The following is a 27,157-nucleotide window of genomic DNA, read 5'->3' as shown; positions in this document are numbered from 1 at the left end:
TTTATTGTGGTAGAATAAGTGTAATCTAGAGGCCTTTCCCTTTCATATAAGCCACTTCTGATACCAAATGATCAACTAGAAGTCAAGTTATTATTTAGTGTTCCTTCAACTTGGATAGGCAACAAGACTTTTGTCAGATCGTGTATATTAATCGTGGATTAACATTCCAATTAATGCAATGCAACTTAAATTCAACAAACAGGCCATCAAAATAAAGTGTGACCCAGGCTTTAGCAAAACTTGCTAAGTCATGCCAATTATTTTAATTTGAGGAAGATAAATGTTTTATCATTTATTCATGTAAGTTTGTGTGACAGAAAGGCATTTTATTATCACAGCATCATTCAATAACGCTTATCAATTTTATTTACAGCTCGATAAAAAAAACATGAAGCTAGTGCATTCAGTCCATCAAAACTATGCAGCTTTCATTCACTTTCACTATATTAAAAGACTGTGCTCCACAGAAGAAAGTCATTCAGGTTTGATTACAGGTAATTTGATTACAGAGATTGTATCTCCCCACAGCCTCAACACACAATGTACTACAGAATGTTACTAACTAAACCGAGACAGGCAACATCAATACATCGATATTCATCATCATTATATGTCTCTACAGGTAAAATACGATTGATTGCGTGTCAGCTTGTATTGATAATGTAACACTAAATCGCTCAACTTTATCCCTGGCATTTCCAAGAGAACGTTCAGGGAAGTACAGATTCTAATCGAATGAAGACAGATGTACATTTAAATAAATATTTGATCACAAACTGTCAATGTCAATTTTATTTATATAGCACTATTACACACAACCAAAGGTTGACCAATGTGCTGAACAGTACAAATCACAAAGAACAAGTATAATTATAGCTCAAACAAACAATTCTCACTAAAAGTTTTTATAGCTAAAAACTAAGGGTGTCACGATCCTCCAAATCCTCGATTCGATTACATTTTCGATTCTAAAGTCACGGTTCGATTCGATTTTCGATTATGAATAATTAATTAACAACTAATTAATTATTTGTAGCCTACCGTTTAAACTACCTGACCTGCATGGTCTTTGTTTTACCCATAAACAAACCATACAGTAAATGAATAAAGGCAAGATACACACATAATTACCACCTGTCAATCACTTTTTCAGCAGGACTCGTGAATAGGCAGTGATCTGTGTCGTTATAATGGCGTCGGTAAAAAAGGTGCACAACCAACAGGAACCAGCCAACAGTATCTGAGATGTTCGCTAAAATGACTAAGTACAAGTGTGAAAGTGAAAGATTGAAGCAGTCTACTGACCCGCTGACTGCCTGGACCCACTGTCTCGAGTGCATGACTGTGTGTGATGTGCGTTTTCAGCGGTAGTGAGGAAGGAGGGCTGCTTCGAAATGCTACACACCAGTGTGGATGTGAATCGTTGATCACAATCGGCCTGATTGTGTATTTTTCGCAAGCGGATTTGCAACGGGGGCGGTTTGGATCGATTTCGATGTTTTTTTTCGATTATTTCGTGACACCTTTACTAAAAACAAAAAAATCTCACTGATTTTTATTAAAGCTAAAAACAAACAATTTTCACTGATAAAATGCCAAATCAAAAAGGTAAGTTTTCAACCTAGATTTAAAAACAGACAGAGATGATATAGACCTAATACAGAGGGGCAGAGCATTCCACAAAGGACCAGCTACTGCGAAAGCCCGGTCACCCCTGGATTTCAGCCTCGACTTTGGGATGTATAATAGTCTCTGGTTAGATGACCGAAGAGACCGACCAGGCTGATGTTCAGTCAACAGGTCTGACATAGAGCTGTGAACCTACACTAGTCTCACGGTTCGGTTACGATTATCATGCCATCGATTTGGTTCAATTCGAAATTTCGGTGCATCGATAGTGCTTTTCATACACAGCTTTATATTTTCTTCACAGCAGCATTTCTTGTATTAAAATGTATGAATATATTTATATTTATATATTATTTGTAATACAATTTTGTCATTTAATACAAACAGTCAGATATATAAACTGTACCTTTAAACAACACAAGCATTTAGCAAATAATATAAACAAATATAAATATCCAGCTCAATTTCTGATCCTTGTCTAGTTCTCTTACACCTCTTTGATTGGTCACACCTTCAACAAAAACGGTTGCGATTGGCGCTTGCGCTGCGCTCTTCACAGATGAGTGATACGGATAAGCGGCAGCGGCGATCTCACAGCTGATGTATGATAGACACGGTGGAGAAAACTCTGCAGACACACGCTCGTTTCTGTATCCAGAAGTAACGCTGTAAAATAGCCGAGAGAAGAAGAAAAGCCACCCCAGCAGGTCAAATGGGCCACTGTGTGTTTGTGAGAGAGAGAACGAAAGAGAGAGAGAAAAAGAGTACTTTCATTCTCTCAATCTCAGTGAAATAGGGGCTTTTGTTGTATATGTCAGTGAAAGACTGATCCAGCAAACACACACAGTGAAATTGTGCACAGTTTATGGGCCCTATCATACACCCGGCGCAATGTGGCACAAAACGCGGCGCAATAGTCTTTGGTAGTTTCAGCTTGGTGCAAGAGTCGTTTTGAGGCGTTGCGCTACGATACGCTGTTTAAATAGCAAATGCATTAGTGCTCATATGTGCGCTCATAGGCGTTCTGGTCTAAAAAGGAAGGCGTTCTGAGGCGGACCGCCAGGGGCGGACTGGCCATCTGGCAATTCTGGAAATTCCAGAAGGGCCGGACCAAATTTTAAACGTGGGCCGGTCAGTTTTTTTAAAATATGTATTGTTTTTAAGTGCAGACAGCTTTTTATCTCTTGCTAGATGTGATATTATGATAATAATAATAATAACAATAATATTAATAATAATAATAATAATAGTAATAATAATAAATGTTAAGCATTTGGCCCAATCGGCAACTGCCGCCTGGTCTCAAGATGGGCCCACCCAATCCGAGGTTACCCGGACATAATTAAAATCTGGCAAGAATGTCATATTATCTCACCATCTGTACACTACATAGTGAATGTGCGTGTCTGTGGGTGGGGGTCGGTGTTGTAATATGGGCTGGTGTGGCTACAGTGCCAGGGCTGAATTTTTGTCCCAGTCCGCCCCTGCGGACCGCTGGCGCGTTGCTATTTTGAGAATCTATAATAGATTTTTCATTAGACCAAAACAAACCCGGTCTAAACTCCAGCGCAGAGTTGCACCTCGCTTAAGCACTGCTTAATACACACAAGAGAGCAATAGGCAAATATCTTTACATATGAAAACATTTAAATATTAAGGATATATATATAGGATATAATAAGAATAGATATAGGATATAAATATAAAGGATTAAAACATTACAAAACATATTATTTTCTAGCCTACATAAATATGAAAAATCACTGCTTTTATGTCTTCTTCATCTCGGGAGGCTTTTTCAGTTCATTCATAACAATTTGCCTTTGTATAATGTTATTATTATTAGCAGTATTGTTTATTATATCCATATTTATATTTGTTTTATTAAAAACAAGCTTAGATTTGCCCACCTGTCAGGTTTTAGACCATATGGGGCACAGCATGTGTTTTAGGATATAACTCAGGTTTTTGAGCACATTTTGCTATTATTATTCATTTATTCGTTTGCTGGAAATTAGAACTGAATTTAGAAATAGTTTTGAAATGAATATTTGCGCTTAACAAACACAATTATTTATTTATAGACTAATTGATGTCTGTGTAAAGGTTTCCCTATCCAAGAGCGAAAGTGAAAGTGATCCATTATCTCTCATTCTCAGCAGTAGATGCTCTGTTTTACAGTTTTCTGTTAAAAGACTGTAACTGTGAACTGTTTGCTTGTGAAATGCTCAGTTTTTCCACTTAGACTTACTTTGCGTCCTGTAAATAGCGAATGCGCTCGTGGCGCGACGCAGCTGGCTCTTAAAGGGAATGGGAGATGAGACTCTAGTTGGTTTATTCTCAAAACACACCTATAACTCATTAAGAAAATAAACTCAACCCTTTTAGACCATGCGCCACGGCGCAAAGCAGATTTTCCCATCCTTACATTAGCAAAAACACGTCCTGACACGCCCTGAAAGCGTTTGCGCCCAGCGTTTTGTGCTCTATGCATGGACCGTCAAAATAGAGCCCTATGAGTTTTAAGTAGTTAGAGCGCTGTAAATACTCGCGATCGCCTTCTTCGCATATAAGGTAAATGACGTCAGTATACCCAGTTAGGATTATTACTGAACGGATACCGAATTGTCCGCGTCTGCATCGCAGTGCACCGAAGAAACGATTAATTTTGACACCCCTAGTCTGACAGGTAGGAAGAAGCTAGGCCATTTAGAGATTTAAAAACCAGGAGAAGAATTTTAAAAGTGACTCGACAGTGCACAGGCAACCAGTGCAGAGAGAGCAGAACTGGTGTAATGTGGTCATATATTTTGGTGCTGGTTAAAAGCCTTGCAGCAGCATTTTGAACTAGCTGTAGGCAGGACAGAGTTGTCGGACTGATCCCAAAATATAGCGCATTACAGTAGTCCAATCTTGAAGTAATAAAAACTGTGACTGTGTTTTCATGGTCACTTTCATGGGGAGATTTTAAAAAATAACTATGATTTTCTAATGCATCTCTTTATACTCTTAAATTATATTCGGTTTAACTTTGTTCTTTTAAAGTGTTGAGTGAGTAAACAAGCTTTCTCTCTGGTTAAAACCAACACAATCTAATAACCCATACTTTAGTGAAAGAGGGTTTTGACACAAACAGCTCGCTGCTGGAGCTTGTCCTAAATACTTGTGTGTCATCCTCAAATGACCTCTTCAGCATCGAGTGTAAACAATCTGCTAGAAAGTGCATAGAAGCGACCTTGTGTGTTTGTTTGCAGAACATAGAGTTATTTACTGAAGCTAAAGGCTAATGTTGTTTTGTCAACACATTTTTTATGCATAACAGACTTAACAGCTCATTTCTGAAAATTGCCATCATGACAGATCACATTATTTTAGGAGTTGTTCTGAAAGTTGAAGTGGATTTTTTTATTTTTTAAAGTGTGAAGTTAACCTATATAATCAAATTGTATATGTATAATCTGCTTGTAAACTTATTTACCATCAGAAGAATCAAGGTATTATGTTGAGTTAGAAAGGAGAGATGGCCTGAGTGAACAACTAAGGTGTCACAAAAAATGCATGAGAACATCTGTTAAAACATGGACAAGATGGACAAGATATATAGTAAACAGCTTTGTGTTGGCACAATAGCCTAGTGGTTAGTGCGTCGACATATGGTGCTGTAGCACTTCAAGGCGTCCCGATTCTGAAGGCCGATTCCCCATGTTTTGAATGAACTCTTGAAGTTTCTAGTTTACTCAATCCTAATGATCTGAGTGATCTGTTGGGTTTGTATTCAGTGAGCATATCTGTACTGTATTGAGCTCCTAGGCAATTTAGGTATTAATAGACAAGTAATAATACTTTCAAATCTATTCTGAATGTAACTGGGAGCCAGTGTAGAGACCTGAGGACAGGTGTGATGTGCTCTGATTTCCTGGTTCTGGTCAGAATCCTGGCCGCAGTGTTCTGGATGAGCTGCAACTGTCTGACTGTCTTTTTGGGAAGACCAGTGAGGAGACCATTACAGTAATCCACCCTGCTGCTGATAAATGCATGAACAAGTTTCTCTAAATCTTCACTGGAAACAAAGCATTAAATTCCTGCAATGTTTTTGAGATAATAGTATGCTGATTAACTTACTGCTAGTATTTAGCTTAAAGTTCAATTTAATGGCCCTAATGTAATTAAGATAATTTAGTTACCTATAGGACAGTCCAGACAACAGTGGATTGTTCTGTAGCTTGGGAAAAACAAAAAATAAAAAAGGATGCTAGTAATATAGACTTAATAATAAATAAAAGACTCTCCAGAAGACAGATATAATTAAATATGAAAATAATAATATATTGAACAAAATTTGGAAAATATTTAAAATAGAAATAAAAACTCACTTTAGGCTAATAATTTAGCCTTCAACAAAATAAAATAATCAAACTAATCAAAAGGAAAAACAAGATTATCTTGATTATGCCATTGGCAGATTATTTAGATTGTTTTAAGGAAAAACCTACTTAGTTTTGGCATATTCTTTCTTAAAACATGACAATTTATTTTTTTGCTTGTCTAGAAAATACTTCTTGATTTAAAGAGCCCCTTGTTTTGCATTATAAAAGGTCATATTTTGGTTTTGGGAGTCTCCAACAACAGGCTGATAAGTAGGCAAGGTCAAAAAAAGACTTTCACTGTCTTATAACATGCAGTTATGTTTACCTACTTATCCTAAAGGCTCCCATACGATTTGTTCAGTGAGTCATTTGTTCCCAAACCCCTCCTTTGCGTGAGGCTAAACTGCGCTGACTGGTGTGATGACCCAGTCTGTTGTGATTGATTGACTGGGTTCTTGATTTTTTAGTTGGATGTCAACAGTGTGTCAGAGTTAATGGTGCTCTTTCTGACTTCCAGTTTTGTTCCACTGGGTCACCTCAAGGTTGCTGCCTCTCACCTCTTTTGTTCATCATGTATACTAATGACTGTCGTAGTATTCACAGGGATTGTCATATCATTAAATATGCAGATGATTCTGTGATTGTAAGTCTCCTCCACGATCAGGATTTGGGGCATGGTCCTGCTGTGCAGGAGTTTACTTCCTGGTGTGATAGATTTTCTCTCCAGTTGAATGCAAGTAAAACAAAAGATATGGTGATAGATTACAGGAAGGCTTCTCCAACCCCAAACATAACTAATATTAAAGGCTTGGACATTGAAATTGTTGACACACATAAATATCTAGGGGTTGTTATTGATAATATGTTGACATTTCAACCTAACACCCAGGCTGTATATAAAAAAGTCCAACAAAGACTGTTTTTTCTGAGGAAACTTAGATCATTTCAGGTTTCTACCTCTATGATGACGCTGTTTTATAAACAATTTATCGAATCTGTTTTATCTTTTTGCATTGTAGCTTGGTACGGCAATCTGAGTGTGTCAAGCAAGAACAGGTTGAGCAGCCTGGTGAAGGTGGCAGGCAAGATCATTGGTTTTAATCAGACTGGTCTAATGGTAATCTACCAAAATCATGTAATAAGGAGAGCTCAGGGTATCCTATGCACCCCGGATCACCCACTGTACTCTGTATTTCAGCTGTTGCCATCAGGACGTCGTTTTAGGGTTCCTATTTGCAGGACAAATAGAACCAGAAATTCTTTTATAATGGTGGCCATTAGGTCATTAAATGAGTCCAGGGGGGAGGGGGATGTTTCTATATATTGATGTATGGATGTTGTATAGTAGTATTTTTTTATTTTTATTTTTTAATGTGTACATGGAACTTCGCCTGTGTATGGTACCTTGTTGCAATTTAGTTTCCCTAACGGGATAATAAAGCTGAGTCTGAGTCTGAGTCTGAGTCTGAGGGTTCAGCGCGAGACAGAGAGAAACGCACCACGGTTATGAAGTAGCACAGAGTATATGTGAGAGTCCAATGCAGGAATGCATTAATGCAATGCAGTTTAACATCAGCACAAAGAGCATAGAATCACCAAGAGGCAACACTCCAGTGCAATTTGGGAAACAGCCACTAGAGGGCGCGGTGGCCATTTTGGAATGAAAATTTCGATAGAACAACAGCATATTGTACGTTGATGACGTTGCATGAGAACACGAGGACGCAAGACCGCTAAAGAACGCATATTGAGAAACAGCCTATAAGAGGTAAGTGATTACAAGCCGTGCGGATAAGTCATAACACAATTAAATACACATTTTTCAAACTACAGAAAACTAGACAACAATTTTAATGACTTACATGTTATGATCCGGAGGAAGAAGAACTGGTCCCTTGGCTTGCCTATCCATACGAACTGTAACAGTTGCTGACAAAGTCCCTGTCAAAGTCTGACAAAGTCCCATACATAATAGTTGTTCATAGTTCCATCATAGGGGCTCTTTAATCATTTTTAGATATTTGCACAAGAAACAAGACAAAGAAAGTACGAAAAACAATTTTGCAGTGCATTGCATGAAAGAATTGAATTCAGTTAGAACTGCAAACTGTGTAAACAAACTACAAACATGGTGGACACGCAAGACAAAGTAGAGAGGCTCCGGTAAAGTCCTTTAAATGGCAATGAATTAATAACTAATATCAAAAAATGATGTTTTCCGAGTTATATTTCATCATCTGCAGCAACAACATGAACTTATAAGACTTCTGAATGCCAAATTATCCAAACACCTGAGGAGATTTCTCTGTATGAAAGACTCGGATTAACCTGCTGCTGCATCTTCAATTCATTCATTTTCTTGTCGGCTTAGTCCCTTTATTAATCCGGGGTCGCCACAGCGGAATGAACCGCCAACTTATCTAGCAAGTTTTTTATGCAGCGGATGCCCGTCCAGCCGCAACCCATCCCTGGGAAACATCCACACACATTCACACACACTACGGAAAATTTAGCCAGCCCAATTCACCTGTACCGCATGTCTTTTGGACTGTGGGGGAAACCGGAGCACCCAGAGGAAACCCACGCGAAGGCAGGGAGAACATGCAAACTCCACACAGAAACGCCAACTGAGGTTCGAACCAGCAACCCAGCGACCTTCTTGCTGTGAGGCGAATGTGCTACCCACTGCGCCACTGCCTCGCCTGTATCTTCAATATGGTAGGAAATTAAATATGAAAGAAATGTGAATGACGTGTCGAGATGATTGACAGGAGACATAAGTAAGCAACATACCGTGCATTAATGAAGATCTACTGTATGTCCCAAAGCTTATATACACTCAAAAAGTATTTGATTTAAGTATGTGTATTGGGATGTAGCAACAGTCTTAAAACACTTCTATGAAGAAACTTTATTGTACATGAAGCCTTTTCATTCCACAGAAGACAATACATGAAAAATGAAAAAAGTAGAAAAGTTGGGTCATTTGTGCAATCTGAAATGCCTAATAAAACCTTTTTGAAGCAGAGATTATAAGACATTGGCACTATGAAAAAGGCTATCGGCAGACAGCTGGAATTTTTTGAGTGTTATGATTTCTCCTATTAATTTTATATAACTGGATAAATGGATAAAACGACAGGAGCTTCGTGATAAAACAGAACTAACAATCTCTGCACGGTGAAAAGTAAAATTAAGATGGTCATCACTGTTATTCGCCACGTTATTACTGAGAAGTGGTCCAGGAGCAATTTAGCTGTCAAACACTTGGAGCAGCAATACTTTAAGGTGAGCAATTGAACGACCAAGAGCATCTAGAGCAGAAAGAGTAAAAACCTGAAGCTCTCGGAAGAAACAACAAACCCAAACAAAGCACAAGACCTCATGATGGAAATGTGGACTATTTCATATTCAGGTGAAGTTGGTTTTATATTCGCACATTCAAACTTTCTCCTTAATAATAGCCTATATTTTCAGAAAAGTAATCTTTGATATTTCTAAATAGTCAAATTATTATGGCAGCCAAAGACTATCAAAGTACAGCATTGCTCACAGTCAAAAAAAACAGTGCTAATGTTGTTTTAAAGTCATCTTTACATCTGATTTCAGACCGAATATTCAAAGTATCATAGTAAACACTATAGGGAGCATGTCGGAGGTTGTTATTGAATATAAAACCAACTTCACCATTTCATTTACAAGCTGTATCACTGGGATAAAAGGCTGTCGAGCTGGATTAGGAAACCTCTTGTAAGACAATCTCAGTCCAGTTTATCTTCCCTATTAAGACAAGACCATCATATACTGTTTTTACCAATAAACTGCAAACAATTAATCTGCTGTGCTGAAACAATTGAGGTAAAGTTGGTTTTATATTCACACTTTTAGACTTTCTCCTTAATAATAGCCTATAATTTCAGAAAAGCATTCTAAATTCTAAATAGTGATCATATTAGTTGCCAATGACTATTAAAGTATAACACTGTTCACAGTCAAATAAACAGTGCTAATGTTGTTTTGAAGTCATGTTTACATCTGATTTCAGACCGAATATTTAAAGTATCATGGTAAACACTTTAGGGAGCGTGCCACAAGTTGTCAATGAATGAATATAAGAATATACAACCAACTTCACCTCAATCCATTTTACATAAAAGCTGTATCACTGGGATAAAAGGCTGTTGAGCTGGATTTGAAAATCTTTTATAAAGCAATCTCAGCGCAGTTCATCTGCCCTATTAAGACAAGACCATCATATATTGTTTTACCAATAAACTGCAAACAGTTATTCTGCTCTGCTGAAACAATTGAGGTAAAGTTGGTTTTATATTCACACTTTCTCCTTGATATTAGTCTATATTTTTAGAAGAGTATTCAGTATTCACTGCAATTTTCTAAACAGTCAAAACATATTAACAGTCAATGACTATTATAGTACAGCATTGCTCACAGTCAAATAAACAGTGCTAATGTTGTTTTGAAGTCATGTTTACATCTGATTTCAGACCGAGTATTCAAAGTATCATGGTAAACACTATAGGAAGCATGTCGGAAGTTGTCACTGAATGTGGGAATGTAAAACCAACTTTACTTCAATCCATTTCACATACAAGCTGTATCACTGTTATAAATGGCTGTCGAGCTGGATTTGGAAACCTCCTATAAAACAATCTCAGTCCAGTTCATCTTCCCAATTAAAAAAAAAAGACCATCATATATTGTTTCACCAATAAACTGCAAACAATTAATCTGCTGTGCTGAAACAATTGAGGTATAGTTGGATTTATATTCACACTTTCAGACGTTCTCTTTAATAATAGCCTATACTTTCAGAAAAGCATTCTTTGCGATTTCTAAATAGCCAAATCATATTAACAATCAGTGACTATCAAAGTACAACATTGCTCACAGTCAAATAAATAGTGCTAATGTCATATTTACATGTGATTGAGACATTCAGAATAATTAAAAAAAACAAACAAATTTACCTCAATCCATTTCATAAGCTGAATTATTGGGATAAAAGGCTGTCGATCTGGATTTGAAAACCTCAGTTCAATTCTTCTTCCCTATTAAAAAAAAAAGACCAATAGAATGTTTTTACCAATAAACGGCAAACATTTATAGTCTGCTCTGCTGAAACAGCAAGGCCATGTGTTATGTGACCAGCTAAACCAAGCAAATTCCATCTCTATTGACCTTATTCTAAAATGCGGAAGTGCGTCTGTTTTCTCGATTGTCTTAGAACTTCCGATTCAGTCGCCTATGGGAGAAATGACTAGGAATAATAAACAGCAGAAAACGGTCAAACTACTTGCTCTACAAACAAATGTTTGCATGACTATACAGACCAAGTAGAATAATATAATAAGAAAATATCAAATTGCAACACCAAGCAGCGTAACGAGCAGTTTTTAACGTCAAAAAATTAATGGAAGTAAATGAGACCGGAAGTCTCAAGCCAAAAAGATTCAAATGGCAGAGAATAAGGTGAATAGAGAGAGTTGTTTACTGGCAAATGATGCACATTAACACAGAGGAGGAATATAAATATAAAAAATATCCAATACTAACCTACCGGTTTTATCTGCACTATGCAAAACTGCATCTGATCTCCAAAAGCAGAAAGCATGTTGTTTTCATGACTGATGCCATCTTGTGTGTGATCACATGACCAGCCATTTCCTGTTGTTCACCACTACTAATAATTCTATAAAATACTTACCTTTATGTCATTATTAGTCAAGGCATGAAAATTAAAAACAAATGCTTTGAAATACTGCATCAAAGTTACAGTACAGACATTTATAATGTTACTTAAATATTTTTTTTGCATTAAACAATTACATTTTGATTGAACTATGAAAAATTTAAGTGGGAAAATGGGGTTCTTTATGAAAACTTAAATGCCTAAAATAACCTTTTGGAAGCAGAGATTTTAAGACATTGGCTCTATGAAAAAGGCTATTAGCTCTACTGTGCTACTAGTAATTCTATTAAATATTTTCCTTATGTGGGGGCGAGGCAGTGGCGCAGTATGTAGTGCTGTCGCCTCACAGCAAGAAGGTCGCTGGGTCGCTGGTTCGAACCTTGGCTCAGATGGCGTTTCTGTGTGGAGTTTGCATGTTCTCTCTGCCTTTGCGTGGGTTTCCTCCGGTTTCCTCCAAAGACATGCGGTACAGGTGAATTGGGTACGCTAAATTGTCCGTAGTGCATGAGTGTGTGTGTGGATGTTTCCCAGAGATGGGTTGCAGCTGGAAGGGCATCCGCTGTGCAAAATCTTGCTGGATAAGTTGGCGGTTCATTCCGCTGTGGCGACCCCGGATTAATAAAGGGACTAAGCCGACAAGAAAATGAATGAATGAATTTTCCTTATGTGTCATTTTCAGTCAAGGCATGAATATTAAAAAAATGCATTGGAATATTGCATCAAAAGTTACAGTCCAGACATTTATAACTTTACCTAAATATTTTTTGCATAAACCAGTTAAACTCTGCAGCTATTTTTGGGATTTCCACCTGGATTTTGCCTACTCAAATTTTAAAGCTTCCCAAATCCACATGCAGAGGTGTAAATGCAAAAATTTGGCATCATTTTAAAGAAAACCCTTTGAATTTTCATAAAACACTATTGAAAGTGTTTAAAATAACTGTATATGTCGTCTGTGTTATAATAAACACTTAAAAAAAAGAGGTGCTTTTTGTATTTTTTATAAACTCAAATTTGAAAGTGTACCTTTTAGGTTCTGTGTGGTCTAGCGTGCTGTAATTAATGTTGGGGGTTCCTGCACATGTCTGTAATCATAGGAAAACAGAAAAATGTCTCCACCATAATCTATGCAAAAGTTATTGTATTCCAACTGATGAGAGGTGCTGTACAAGCCACAGGGAGCGATCATTGTTTTCATATTTCACTATTCTTTTGTTTTTATCAAACATAATTCACTGTGTTTGGACCACGTCAGACATATAAAAGGATTACTTATGCACATCACCTCAAAAACAGAGGAGAAACGGCCCTAAAGCGCACAGCATAAGGTAAGAGATGACAGCTGTCTGTGCTATCTGGGGCTGCTTATTGATCATAAATGTATTGTTTACACTTCTGCGCCATGGAAACACCCCGATTCATTCGGCAACTGTTTATATTGAATTATATATTGAATATAATTCAGTTAAAAGAATCCTAGAACCTAAGAGCACCGGCAAGAGCTTTCATTTGAGCTATAACTTTTACATGTGTCATATGAAAAAAAATGAAAATGAACCAATGTTCAATCCCCAGCTCTGGTCTCCAAAATACTGTGTATTTAAGTGTAAAGAACTTTTGTACAGTAGAATAAAAACCAAAGTGATGCATATGTGCATGAAATATAGATTCTACACTTTTAAACGAAACCACTCATGGGGGTCTGGTGCAACACTAGCCCGTAAAATCTTAAATCGAAAATCGATGATGTCATAGACCTGGTACCTTACTGGTTTAACTGATTAAAAAAACAATCAGCATTTTGATTCAACTATTGACAGATGCTTAAAGAATGTGCATTTTAATTTCTACAACATTTTTCTTCAGCACAACTGATATCAATAATAATATTCATTATGATAAAATCAGCATGTTAGAATGATCTCATGTACCAGTTAAAGCTGGAGTAATGATGAGGAAAATTCAGCTTTGCATCACAAAAGTAAATACAAATTTTTATAAAGTATTTACATAGAAAATACTTATTTGAAATTAAAAAAAAAAATCTGAATATTAGAGTTTTTTGCTTTTAATAAATGTATCTATGGTAAGCTTGGAGGCCCTTAAATTGTCCAACAAAATAACTGTAATTTCAACTTTTTCAAAAAATGAAATTTTGAATAGTTATGCTTTAGATCTCATAGATCTAGATGTTCTTACTTCAAGATTCTGACTTGTTTCTAGTCCAGATATAAAAAAATATATATAATAAATACAATCAAAATACGAACATACGAAGAGATCATGCCAAGCTTCGAGGACAACACATACACTTAATACACAAATACACTTCATTAAACATGTGCACATAGACATCACCTATATGCAATAAAATAGCAGATTAACTACCATCACTGGCCGCTTTATTAGGTACACCTTTCTAGTACCAGGTTGGACCCCTTTTGCCTTTAGAACGCCGTGGCATAGATTCAACAAGGTGCTGGAAATACCAACAACCATGCCAAGTTCAGTCACTTAAATCCCCTTTCTTCCCCATTCTGATGCTCAGTTTAAACTGCAGCAGATCGTCTTGACCATGTCCACATGCCTAAATGCATTGAGATGCTGCCATGTGATTGGCTAATTAGAAATTGGCATTAACAAGCAGTTGGGCAGATGTACCTAATAAAGTGGCCGGTGAGTGTATGTATATTCATTCATTCTCTTGTCGTTTTAGTCCCTTTATTAATCCGGCGTCGCCACAATGGAATGAACCGCCAACTTATCCAGCATGTTTTTTCACAGCAGATGCCCTTGCGGCCTGTACCGCATGTGTTTGGACTGTGGGGGAAACTGGAGCACCCGGAGGAAACCCAGGTGAACGCAGGGAGAACATGCAAACTCCACACAGAAACACCAACTGAGCCGAGGAAAATAAAATCCTTGTTTTACAAAATAATCAAAATTAAATGAGTTTTTCCTTAAAACAAGCAAAATAATGTGGAAACAGCATCTCAACAGTTTTATTTACAGCTTTGTAAGTGTAATATCTCACACTGTACACACAGTTTTAGTGTAAATTGGTATATCATCATCTCTGGTAAGTTATTATGCACAATCCTTGAGCTGCGAGACAGTTTAGATGCTTTCACAAAGCTTTCAGCATATCAGTAAGATTGCTTAGCACATAAATACTGTCTGTCTGGACAGTCTGTTGATATGCTAATCTCTGCATTCAGCAAACTGTTGAGCGTGGCTGTTTACCGAGACTCAAACCGCCAGTGAAAGTACATGAAGATAACAACCACATTCACCCTGCGTTTCTCTATCCAGAGCAAACAGAGTAAATATGTCTGTGAATCTTGAATGAACACTCTCTGTCTTGTGTTCAGAAAACACCTCTTTTCCTGCACTGCAAGAACTAAATAAATAAATAAATAAATATAATTCTGCCCTAGTCAAGAGTTACAGTCTTATTTCTAGCCATAACAATAGTATTGATCTTTTTTAGGAATAAAATACTATGCAAGATCAGATTGTGTTTGATTATTATACTTGTTTTATTTACTTTTTCTTCTAATAATAATAATAATAATAATAGAGTTTGCATGTTCTCCTCGTGTTGGCGTGGGTTTCGTCTGGGTGCAGTTTCCCCCACAGTCCAAACACATGCGCTATAGGGGAACTAGGTAAGCTAAACTGTCCATAGTGTACGAGTGTGTGTGACTGAGTATGTATGGATGTTTCCCAGTACTGGGTTGCAGCTGAAAGGGCATTCATTGTGTAAAACAGGAATAGGCTGGAATAGTTGGTGGTTCATTCTGCTGTGGCAACCTCTGAAATAGAGAATAAGCTGAAGGAAAATAAATGAATGAATAATTATAATGCTTTTTTATTTGTATATCGCTTTACCTACATACATGCAGCTACACACATACATATATTTACACACACACACACACACACACACAGTACAGTACTTAAATGTGTATATACTGTACATGCACACACTGTACATGCATACATACACAACATACATAAAATAAATAAAATGCACAGGCGTCATGGTGGCTCAGTGGTTAGCACTGTCGCCTTACAGCAAGAAAGTTGCTAATTCGAGTACCGGCTTGGTCAGTTGGCATTTCTGTGTGGAGTTTGCATGTTCTCCCAGTGGTGTGTGTGGGTTTCCTTCGCATGCTCCGGTTTCCTCCACAATGCAAACACATGCGCTCTACACTCTCAGAAAAAAGGTACACAGTGGTTAAAATAAAGTTCCTTAAGGAGCAGGTTTGTACCTTTGTCAGATGTACCTTATATTGTATAGAAAATACCTTTTATGATACTGTTTTGTACCTTTTATGGTACAATTTAAATTAAGGTACACAATTGTTCTCATAAAAAAGGTATATACAGTTGAAGTCAGAATTATTAACCCCCTTATATTTTTATTTTTAAAATATTTTCCAAATGATGTTTAACAGAGCAAGGAAATTTTCACAGTATGTCTGATAATATTTTTTTCTTCTGGAGAAAGTCTGATTTGTTTTATTTCAGCTAGAATAAAAGCCGTTTTGTTTTTTTTACATCAATTTTAATGTCAAAATTATTAACCTCTTTAAGCTATATTTTTTCCATATTCCACAGAACAAACCATCGTTATACAATAACTTCATTACCCTAACCTGCCTAGTTAATTAATTCTAGTTAAGCCTTTAAATGTCACTTTAAGCTGTATAGAAGTGTCTTGAAAAATATCTATTAAAATATTATGTGCTGTCATCATGGCAAAGATAAAATAAATCAGTTATCAGAAATGAGTTATTAAAACTATTATGATTAGAAATGTGTTGAAAAAATCTGCTCTGTTAAACAGAAATTGGGGAAAAAATAAACAAGCGGTCTAATAATTCAGACTTATACTGTAAGTGTTGGACAACTCCTTTATTACGTTATCTATGAAAATGAATATGACTGGAAAGTGATTTTATGTATACTTTCCATATTAAAACATGAATCATCCTTTAAAAGCATGTTTAAATGAACTCATAAACATTAATTAAGTTCTATAATACAAAACAACTGATAAAACAAAACTATACAGCAGGTAGTGTAAACTAATCACTTTGTATAAGCATTTTCTGATAAATTTATTTTCAATATTGATATCCACTATCAATTCGCTCTCTTCTACACATGTGAGCTGGCAAAGTCCTGCATATGCAGTGTTCATGCAGACATTTTACTATCCTTCATTCAATCATTTTCTTGTCGGCTTAGTCCCTTTATTAATCCGGGGTCGCCTTAGCGGAATGAACCGCCAACTTATCCAGCACGTTTTTATGCAGCGGATGCCCTTCCAGCTGCAACCCATCTCTGGGAAACAACTACACACACACACACACACACAGACACATACACACTCATACACTATACGGACAATTTAGTCTGCTGCCTACCCCCGCGAACGCAGGGAGAACATGCAAACTCCACACAGAAATGCCAACTGAGCCAAGGTTCGAACCAGCGACCCAGCAACCTTCTTGCTGCGAGGCGACAGCACTACCTACTGCATCGCCCCAGACACTATTGTACAACTAATCAAACATTGTGCATATCTCCTTACATTACGTTTGCATAATTCTATTTATATTTTAAAATTAAGTCAATTAAACAAACTTTTAAGTCATTACAAAGGTATTGTGTGAAAACTGCAGAGTATATTGTACATGGGAGAATGTATTTCTGTGACTATTTTGTAAAAGGTGTTTAGTAAATACTAGATCTTTTGATTGATGTTAAAGCATTTTTTATCGTTTATTGTAAATGGAAAAGGGGCATTTACACAAAAACAGACTTTGTTTTTGTAAACTAAAACATTGTTTAAAAATGTATTTGATGTTTTATATTTACTAAAAATAAACTGACCCATTTTGGATGAAGCAAAATGTCTTTAAATAGTTCCCGAAGGAACACATTTGACACTGTTGAGGTACAAAGTGTCTTGTCACTGTAGTGAAACCTTCATGGATCAGATTTGTACCTTTGATGAAGATACAATATTGTATCAGCAGGTTTAAAAACCATGGTACAAACCAAGTCCTGAAAGGTACAAACTGCAATGGTACACATTATTTTCTTTGTCTTATGGTGCAATTCATTCATTCATTCATTTTCTTGTCGGCTTAGTCCCTTTATTAATCCGGGGTCGCCACAGCGGAATGAACCGGCAACTTATCCAGCAAGTTTTTACGCAGCGGATGTTCTTCCAGCAACCGCAACCCATCTCTGAGAAACATCCACACACACATTCACACACTACGGAGAATTTTAGCCTATCAATTCACCTTTACCACATGTCTTTGGACCTTGGGGGAAACCGGAGCACCCGGAGGAAACCCACGCAAAGGCAGGGAGAACATGCAAACTCCACACAGAAATGCCAACTTGAGCCGAGGTTCGAACCAGCGACCTTCTTGCTGTGAGGTGACAGCACTACTTACTGCGCCACTGCCTCGCCCCATGGTGCAATTCCTTTACCACAAAATGGTTCTGCCCCAGTGTCAAGTGTTTGCACCTTCTGTGGTACAACATTCTACCGTCTGTTCTGAGAGTGTAGGTGAATTGGGTAAACAAAAATTATCTGTAGTGTATGAGTGTGTGAATAAGTGTGTATGGGTGTTTCCCAGTACTGGGTTGCAGCTGGAAGGGCATCCATGATACATAAAAAACATATGCTGGATTAGTTGGTGGTTCATTCCACTGTGGTGACCACTGATAAATAATGGACTAATCCGAATGAATGAATGAACTGGCAAGAACAGTCTGGCTGCAGAGTTGAACTTGTATCTTCAGGCTTGCACGCTCAGGCACCCACGCTTCCTATGGAAGTGACGTCATTTACAATCAACACCTGCACCTGTCACGTCACTTGAAATCAACACAAATAAAATGAAAGTAAGTTTCCAGTTCAGTTCCAGGGGCCAGTGACGACGTTGTCAAATAATTCTAAGTAGCCTACTAATGTAACCCAGAAACCACAGTGAAACACTTGAGTAAGGGTGACAGATAATAAGTTTGTTGCAGCAATCTTAATGAAATCCGTTACCTTACCTTAGAGATTTTACCGCCTCAGGGACACCCTTAAGTTAAATTACCGAAGGACTTTCATGCAAGCGGACATAGGTGGTGATTGTAAATGACGTCACTTGCAGAGGAAGTGTGGTTGCCTGGGAAATCTGCAAATCTGCAGCCAGACTCTATTGGAACTGGCAGATCATTTCACTTGTTTCTAGTTTGCATCTTCTTAAATCCTTTATTTATTTCTTATATATAAATGGTTATTTTTTGCAGTGTAAAGCTGATCTAAGCTCTCTTCCCATCTTCTGTCATGTTCTTGATGAGAAAGCCAGACGTGTGTTGGCTGTAATCTGTGTGGTGAAGGAGAAACGTTTTTTTTTTCTCTCTCTCTCTCTCTCTTTCTCTCTCTCTGCTGTCGAGTGCTAATCTTGTGACCTTAAATCGGGGTCGGCTGGAGATCAGAAAAGAGTGAAAAGTTCATTTGCAGCCTTACGTGTGTATTCTCATCACAAGATGCTTTTATCTTCATGATGAAATTCCCTAAACGCTCCTGAAGACAAATGGCGTGTGAAAAACGGCTTCAGTGTTTCGGTCAATATTCTCCAACACCCGAGTTTTCCATTTTTCTCCCTTAAACAGAGATAAAAAAGCACTTTGACTTGTTCAGAATCAACAACAGCTGGATTTTACACGGGTTTTAAGTGGTCTGACATGAGGTTCTGCTACATGTGAGTGGTCTGATTTATAAAACATAAAGAGCAGAAGCACATTAGTCAACAAGCTGTTGTATAAATCAGACATATGTAGTTTACGTAAGTCAGCTTGTGTCCTCTGAGAACAAAATCCCAGCAAAATAATAAAAATAACAGTAAACGTGACTGGAACACAATGCCAGATATAAGAGTCAGGTAAGTAAGCTTACTATTGACATACAGTGCATCTAGAAAGTATTTATAGCACTTCCCTTTTTTTTGTCACAATCTTATTCCAAAATGGATTCAATTAATTTATTTCCTCAACATTCTACACACAATCCCCCATAATGACAATGTGAACAAAGAGTCTTTAAAATTGTTTTAAATTTATAAAAAATAAAAAGCTGAAAAATCTCATGTGCATCATTAATGACAGTCTTTGCTGTGAAGCTCTAAATGGAGCTCAGGTCCATTCTGTTTCCACTGATCATTCTTGAGATGTTTCAGCAGCTTCATTGGAGTTCACCTGTGGTCAATTCAGTTGATTGGACATGATCTGAAAAGGCATACACCTGTCTATATAAGGTCCCAGGGTTGACAGTGCATGTCAAAGCACAAACCAAGCATGAAGACAAAGGAATTGTCTGTAAAAATCAGAGACAGGATTGTCTCGAGGCACAAGGCTGGGGAAGGTTACAGAAACATTTCTGCTGCTCTGAAAGTTCCAGTGAGTACAGCGGCCTCCATCATCCGTAAGTGGAAGATGTTTGGAACCACCAGGACTCTTCCTAGAGCTGGCTGGCCATCTAAGCTGAGAGATCATGGGAGAAGGGCCTTAGTCAGGGAGGTAATCAATAACCTGATGGTCTGAGCTCCAGTGTTCTTCTGTGGAGAGAGGAGAACCTTACAGAAGGACAATCATCTGTGGAGCAATCCACCAATCAGGCCTGTATGGCAGAGTGGCCTGACGGAAGACACTCCCCGCCTGGAATTTGCCAAAAGGCATCTGAAGGACTCTCAGACCATAAGAAACTAAACTCTCTGGTCTGATGAGACTAAAATTAAACTCTTAGGCGTTAAAAGCAGGCAGCGCTCATCACCAGGCTAATAGCATCCCTACAGTGAAGCATGGTGGTGGCAGCATCATGCTGTGGGGATGTTTTTCAGCAGCAGGAACTGGAAGACTAGTCAGAATAGAGGGAAAGATGAATGCAGCAATGAACAGAGACATCCTGAATGAAAACCTGCTTCAAAGTGCTCTTGACCTCAGACTTCATCTTCCAGCAGGACAATGACCCAAAGCACACCGCCAAAATATCAATGGAGTAGCTTCACAACAACTCGGTGAATGTCCTTGAGTGGCCCAGACCGAGCCAAGACCTAAATCCTATTGAACATCTCTGGAGAGATCTAAAAATGGCTGTACATCGTTGCTTTCCATCCAACCTTAGGTTAGAAATTTGGTTTTATGCATAAAACAATGAAAAAGACTACATGTCGCACTTTTCATTAGAAATTTGATGTGAGCAAAAAGCATCACAGTGAATACATTGATAAATGTAATATGCATTGCATTGATTACAGTAATTTCCCAGTGTTTTAATTTTCATGTGGTTTACTTGCAATTTTCAGGTCAAGGATGGAAAGAGCTTTTTATGCATTGTAACAATTAACTTTTACATGTTGCAATTTTACCTTACTACATTTTCCCCTTACTATAGAAATCTGATGTGAGCAAAAAAAGATCCCAGTACATCTCCAAAATGCTCATTCATTTTCACTAAATATATTGCTTTACATTTCACATTTGACTCTTATTTAGTTCCAGCACAAATTATGTTAATTTCTATTCATGTGTATTTATATTGCGCTTTTACGAAGTAGATTGAGTCAAAGCAGCTTAACATAGAAGTTCTAGTAAACTGAAACTGTGACTCTAGTTTTCAGTTGAAGTTTAGTTTAGCTCAGTTCAGTGTGGTTTAATTTTCACTGCTGAAAGTCCAAACACTGAAGAGCAAATCCATTGATGTGCTGCTCAATATTAATGAAGTGAAAAGCAGTGAAAGAAAACTGAGGATAAATGTAGCAGTGCTGTACATAATGCATTTTCATGCATGTATTGCGTTGATAAATGTAATTTTACAGTGCATTTTGTGAAGTGATATGCAAGCATATTACTTTTTCAACTAAAACAGTCAAAAAAAATAATGAAAGAGTCAACAGAATCTGTCAAAAAACTGGAATATTTCTCTAAAAACACTAACTTTTTAAAAGTAATGATACAATGAAAAGTACTAGACATTCCTTCAGAAGTAAAGCTTAAAAAAATCAATGCATTCAAGTCCCATGGCTATATTTATGAAGTTAAATTGGTAACTGTACACTGGTGAATGCCACTGTACTCTGTCAAAAATACCCATAAATTAACAGTTTACCATATTCTGCGATTCAGGTTTTATTTATTCCCCATTTATTTATGCTTTTGAATCCTATTATGAGATCTTGATCATTCTTCCAAAAACCGTTAACCTTGTAAAGTTGGTGAAAAAGTCACATCTTTGATATTTTTGAGTGCTTTTTATACTACCTGTATTGAGAGTATATTAGCTTTTCCTTTTTATGCTGATTCTTCTCACTTTCCGTTTGAGACAAAAATCACTTTCAAAACTTGGTCAAGACTTGCTCCAAGATTATTGGTTTGCCTCTGTAGAGTTTGGCAGAGTTACATGAACAGCAAAAGATAATACAAAGTGTGATAGGAGATGATTCCCATCATCTGAAGCCCTTTTTTGTATTGTTGCACTCTGGAAGAAGGTTTATATGAAAGCCCGCTCCGGCCACTGAAGAAAAAAAAAAATCTGAGTTATAAAGTCAGAATTGCAAGTTACTGTAAGTAATCAGAATTTCGAGTTATAAAGTCAGAATTGCAAGTTATAAATTTAGAATTGCAGGTTCGCTTGTCATTAAGTCAGAATTCCAAGATATGAAGTCAGAATTGCAAGTTAAGTCAGAATTCGAAGTTATGAAGTCAGAAATCTGAGTTATTAAGTCAGAATTGCAAGTTATGTCAGAATTGCAAGTTATTAAGTCAGAATTCTGAGTTCTAAAGTCAGAATTGCAAGTTATTAAGTCAGAATTCCGAGTTATTAAGTCAGAATTCCGAGTTCTAAAGTCAGAATTGCAAGTTATTAAGTCAAAATTCTGAGTAATTAGGTCAGAATTGCAAATTATTAAGTCAGAATTACGAGTTATAAAGTCAGAATTGCAAGTTATAAATTTAGAATTGCAGGTTCGCTTGTCATGAAGTCAGAATTCCGAGATATGAAGTCAGAACTGCAAATTATTAAGTCAGAATTACGAGTTATTAAGTCAGAATTGCAAGTTAAGTCAGAATTCGAAGTTATGAAGTCAGAAATCTGAGTTATAAAGTCAGAATTGCAAGTTATTAAGTCAGAATTCCGAGTTATAAAGTCAGAATTGCAAGTTATTAAGTCAAAATTCTGAGTAATTAGGTCAGAATTGCAAATTATTAAGTCAGAATTACGAGTTATAAAGTCAGAATTGCAAGTTATTAAGTCAGAATTCCAAGTTATGAAGTCAGAAATCTGAGTTATAAAGTCAGAATTGCAAGTTAAGTCAGAATTGCAAGATATTAAGTCAGAATTCCGAGTTATAAAGTCAGAATTGCAAGTTATTAAGTCAGAATTCCGAGTTATAAAGTCAGAATTGCAAGTTATTAAGTCAGAATTGCAAGTTAAGTCAGAATTGGAAGTTATTAAGTCAGAATTCCGAGTTATAAAGTAAGAATTTCAAGTTAAGTCAGAATTTTATAACTCAGAATTGCGAGTTTAGAATGACGACTTTATAACTCAGAATTGTGACTTCATTCAGATTTTTGTATTAATGTATTTTTTTAATTTAGTGGCGGGAATGGGCTTCCACAGGTTTAAAAGCATTAAATGCTCATCTGACAGATCTAAATTCACCTTGCTTCCTGAGGAAATAAGGCTTTATAACCTAACATTTTTGTTTAAAATTTTTCATCTATGGGTCTTTTCTTATTGCTGTTTTTTAGTACTATTTGTGAACTGATTATGTAAGATGCTGGATTGCATTTTTTTTATACTGTTTTTAAGTGATTCGTCTCTTTATGTGTTTGTTGTATCACGATGCTACTGCCCTAATTTAATTGCCCCCTGCTGGGATTAATAAAGTTGTTAAAACTAGTCTGGGTTGTTGGTATGTTACATTAAAAATACCTTGTAATAAACTGCCAGTACATTTTCTGTCATTTTACATACTTGTTCCTCTCTCTATATAGTATTTCTTCTATTATTTCAAACTACTAAAACATCAATAAAAGTCAGTGTGTTATACTGTAGAGTTGATTTTTCAACATCAAACGTCAACAGAGCAGAGATCAACATCCCACAATGCAACTCACAACCGCAAATAAACTGAAAACAACACATAATATGGACACTTAATTAGCATCTATTTTTACAGCGTAATATTATTTGTGAAAAGTCCATAATGTGTGAGATCACATTGCATGAAGCCTCACAGGCGTGCTGTAAAACTTTAGTGGGATATAATGCTGAGGGCGTCGATATAAAACAGACATCGCATTAAACACACTGGCGGTGAACAATGAGCCAGTGTGCATTACGCTGCATGTGAAAATATTTCTGAGCTAATAAAAGTGTGAGATAAAAGAGGGGTAATTAGAGCAACACAGAACGGGAACATTTAATGTAAGCTTACAAGAGCACTCAACCAGAGCCCCGATTATAAAAGCAGATATTATGTTTTATGTAATCAAGCTCAATTCATAGCATGCATTGCATAACCTCTCTGCTAATCTTCATTCAGCCATTTTCCTTTAGTCCCATACTTATCAGGGGACCCCACAACAGAATGAACTACTACTAATGACAACTATTCCAGCGTCTGTTTTACGCAGTGGATGGCCTTCCAGCTGCAACCCAGTACTGGGAAACACCCATAAACACTCATTCTCACACACACACACACACACACACACACACACAGACACACTCATACACTATGGCCAATTTAGTTTCTTCAATTCACCTATAGCGCATGTGTTGGAGCACCCAGAGGAAACCCACGCTAACATTGGGAGAACATGCAAACTCCACACAGAAATGCCAAATGGCCCAGTCGGCACTCGAACTAGTGGTTCATTCTGCTGTGGCGACCTCTGATAAATCAGGGAAGGAAAATTAATGAATGATGAAAAATACTAGAATAATCAGCCTGATCTCACGAGGAAACGTTTTGCCAGTTTAGTGGCTAATTCGTACGAGTTCAGTGGACCGTAAATGTACGAATTTAACTAGGAGGTGTGTGAACCTCACCCTTAAACCCAAGGGATGAGCAAATCGTACAACATTGTACGAATGAGAATTCATACGAATTAGCCACTCATTTGAAAAGTTACAGATCCCCGTGAGATTGTGTTGGAACAATATAATACAATAACAATAAAATAAATGAAAGTACTTGCAGTTTATTAGCAGGTTTTTTGTACTGTAGTGTTCAACACCAACCCAACAATATATCACTAAAAACAACAAAAAATGTAAATAAAAGTCACTTTTGTCACACTTTTTTAAACATAAAAATTTGTTTCAAGGTCACATAATGGAATTCAAAAGAATAAATAAATGAAAAAATATTCATATATATATATATATATATATATATATATATATATATTCATATATATATATATATATATATATATGTATATATATATATATATATATATATATACAACAGCAATATCACACTCTTAGCAGTGCGATATGGCTGTACGCAACGCACGCCTCCCACCAGTGCCGATATACAGCCATATCGCACTGCTACTCGTGTGATATTGTTCATATATATATATATATATATATATATATATATATATATATATATATATATATATATATATATATATATATATATATATATATGTATGTATGAGCAATATCACACGAGTAGCAGTGCAATGTTGCTGTACATTGGCACTGGTGGGAGGCATGTCTTAGTGTCCCATCAGTGACAATATACAGTCACATTGCACTGCTATGAGTACGATATAGCATTTATACAACAGTTCGACAGCATGAGTATGAGGAGCTACTTTCTTTCACCATTCATTTATTCCTGTCATTCCTCCACATCTGCAGCTGATGTCAGAACAGCAGTTGCTACTTCACTATCGTCACTTCAGAGCTAGCATTTGAATGATTCTCTAGCGTAATGTCTGTCTAAAGTGATGAAAAAACAGATGATTTTTGCTCACATTTTAAGATTTTAAGGCTGAACAGCATAAAATGCCATCAGCCTACAGAGATTTCTCAGTATTTCTGTGTTGCAATTGGGAGATCACAAAATTGCTATGGTATAAATACAGCACTACAATTTACAAAAGAGAGAGATTGACTTCAGAAGTCATTTACCTGTTTAGGAATGATTTGATCAGCTGTAGTTTAAAATGTCGCTGTTTTTTCTGCTGTAAGGGCTTATTACGCAGTCTACTATAAATTATAAATATTATTTTACTATATTACATAAATATAGTATCCTTATAAATAAACTGAATAGTTGCATAGTTGGACAAGTGCTGTTATTTGCAGAATATCTCACGGCTATCAGCCAATCAGAGTCAAGAACCAGACAGAACTGTTGTATGTATATATATATATATATATATATATATATATATATATATATATATATATATATATATATTAGTGGTGGGCAGTTATCTGCGATAACGTGCTGCGTTAACGCGAGACTCTTATCGAGCGATAACAAAAAAATATCGCTGTTAATCTATTCTCAAAGTTGGGTTGGGAGCTGGGTCTATTCTATGCAAGCTATGATGACTTTCACCTTGATATTTTAGCGTGGATGTATACCTGACCGGTGAGCCGTCTAACAAAAAAGTGCCCTTCTGAATCAAATCAGCAGGATGCCTGACATTAACTACAGTTTAGCAGTTTCATTTTAACTCGTGAACATTTCCTTCATGCCCCCGTGACCAACTGGGGTATCAGACACAAATAAGGAATAAAGAATGGAGAGAGTGTTATTGTTACGTCCTTTTAGATGTTAATATTAAACTAGGAGTAGATGACATAACATACATTAGTTTAATGTGTGTGACAAGCGGATGGAGAAATAAATAAACTGAAAACCAAATAATCACTGCAATTATTTATTGCCCATACATCCAATGAAACCAGTGAAAATATATTATACAGTGAAAGAAAAATATTTACAATGATTAAATAATGAATTACCTGGGGGAGAGGAAGTAGTTGAATGTGCTTAAATCAAAGAAATAAATATAACAAAACTCAGTAACTGCTTTCACCAAACTAAACTAAAATATGAAAAGAAAAGCATGAAAAGAAACATCTTCAACGTACCAAACGTCTTAACTAAACTGCTCTAACTAAAAACAAAACACACAGAAAACAGCACATTCTTCTGAACCTAGTGAACTAATACAAAATATCAATCTGAGTGTTGTATATGTATATCGCGCGACTTACTCACTCCTACACCTCTCCGAGGCATCACTCAAACATGTCAGTTAACTGGACAATTTCACAAACATTATTTAATCGCAAACTTTAGACAAGAGCATTAAACAAGCAAAAAACATTCTCTCA

The 27,157-nt window shown here is 36.6% G+C and overlaps 1 protein-coding gene and 1 long non-coding RNA gene across 2 annotated transcripts in view; one reads left to right on the top strand and one right to left on the bottom strand.

The window, feature by feature from the left end:
• The window catches only part of nsd1a (nuclear receptor binding SET domain protein 1a), a 1,446,438-nt gene that overhangs the window by 795,307 nt on the left and 623,974 nt on the right, over positions 1–27,157 (bottom strand). The gene's annotated exons all lie outside the window — the stretch shown is intronic.
• Positions 4,442–10,050, top strand: LOC147840934 (uncharacterized). Its single transcript, XR_015508023.1, has 3 exons — positions 4,442–6,447; positions 7,467–9,550; positions 9,989–10,050. It is a non-coding gene; the product is annotated as an uncharacterized LOC147840934 (long non-coding RNA).

Source organism: Danio rerio, chromosome 14 (assembly GCF_052040795.2).
Source record: "Danio rerio strain M-AB ecotype USA chromosome 14, GRCz13ab, whole genome shotgun sequence".
Taxonomy (NCBI): domain Eukaryota; kingdom Metazoa; phylum Chordata; class Actinopteri; order Cypriniformes; family Danionidae; genus Danio; species Danio rerio.
Note: the sequence above shows the minus strand (reverse complement) of the source record. Positions and strands in the feature narration are given on the sequence as shown.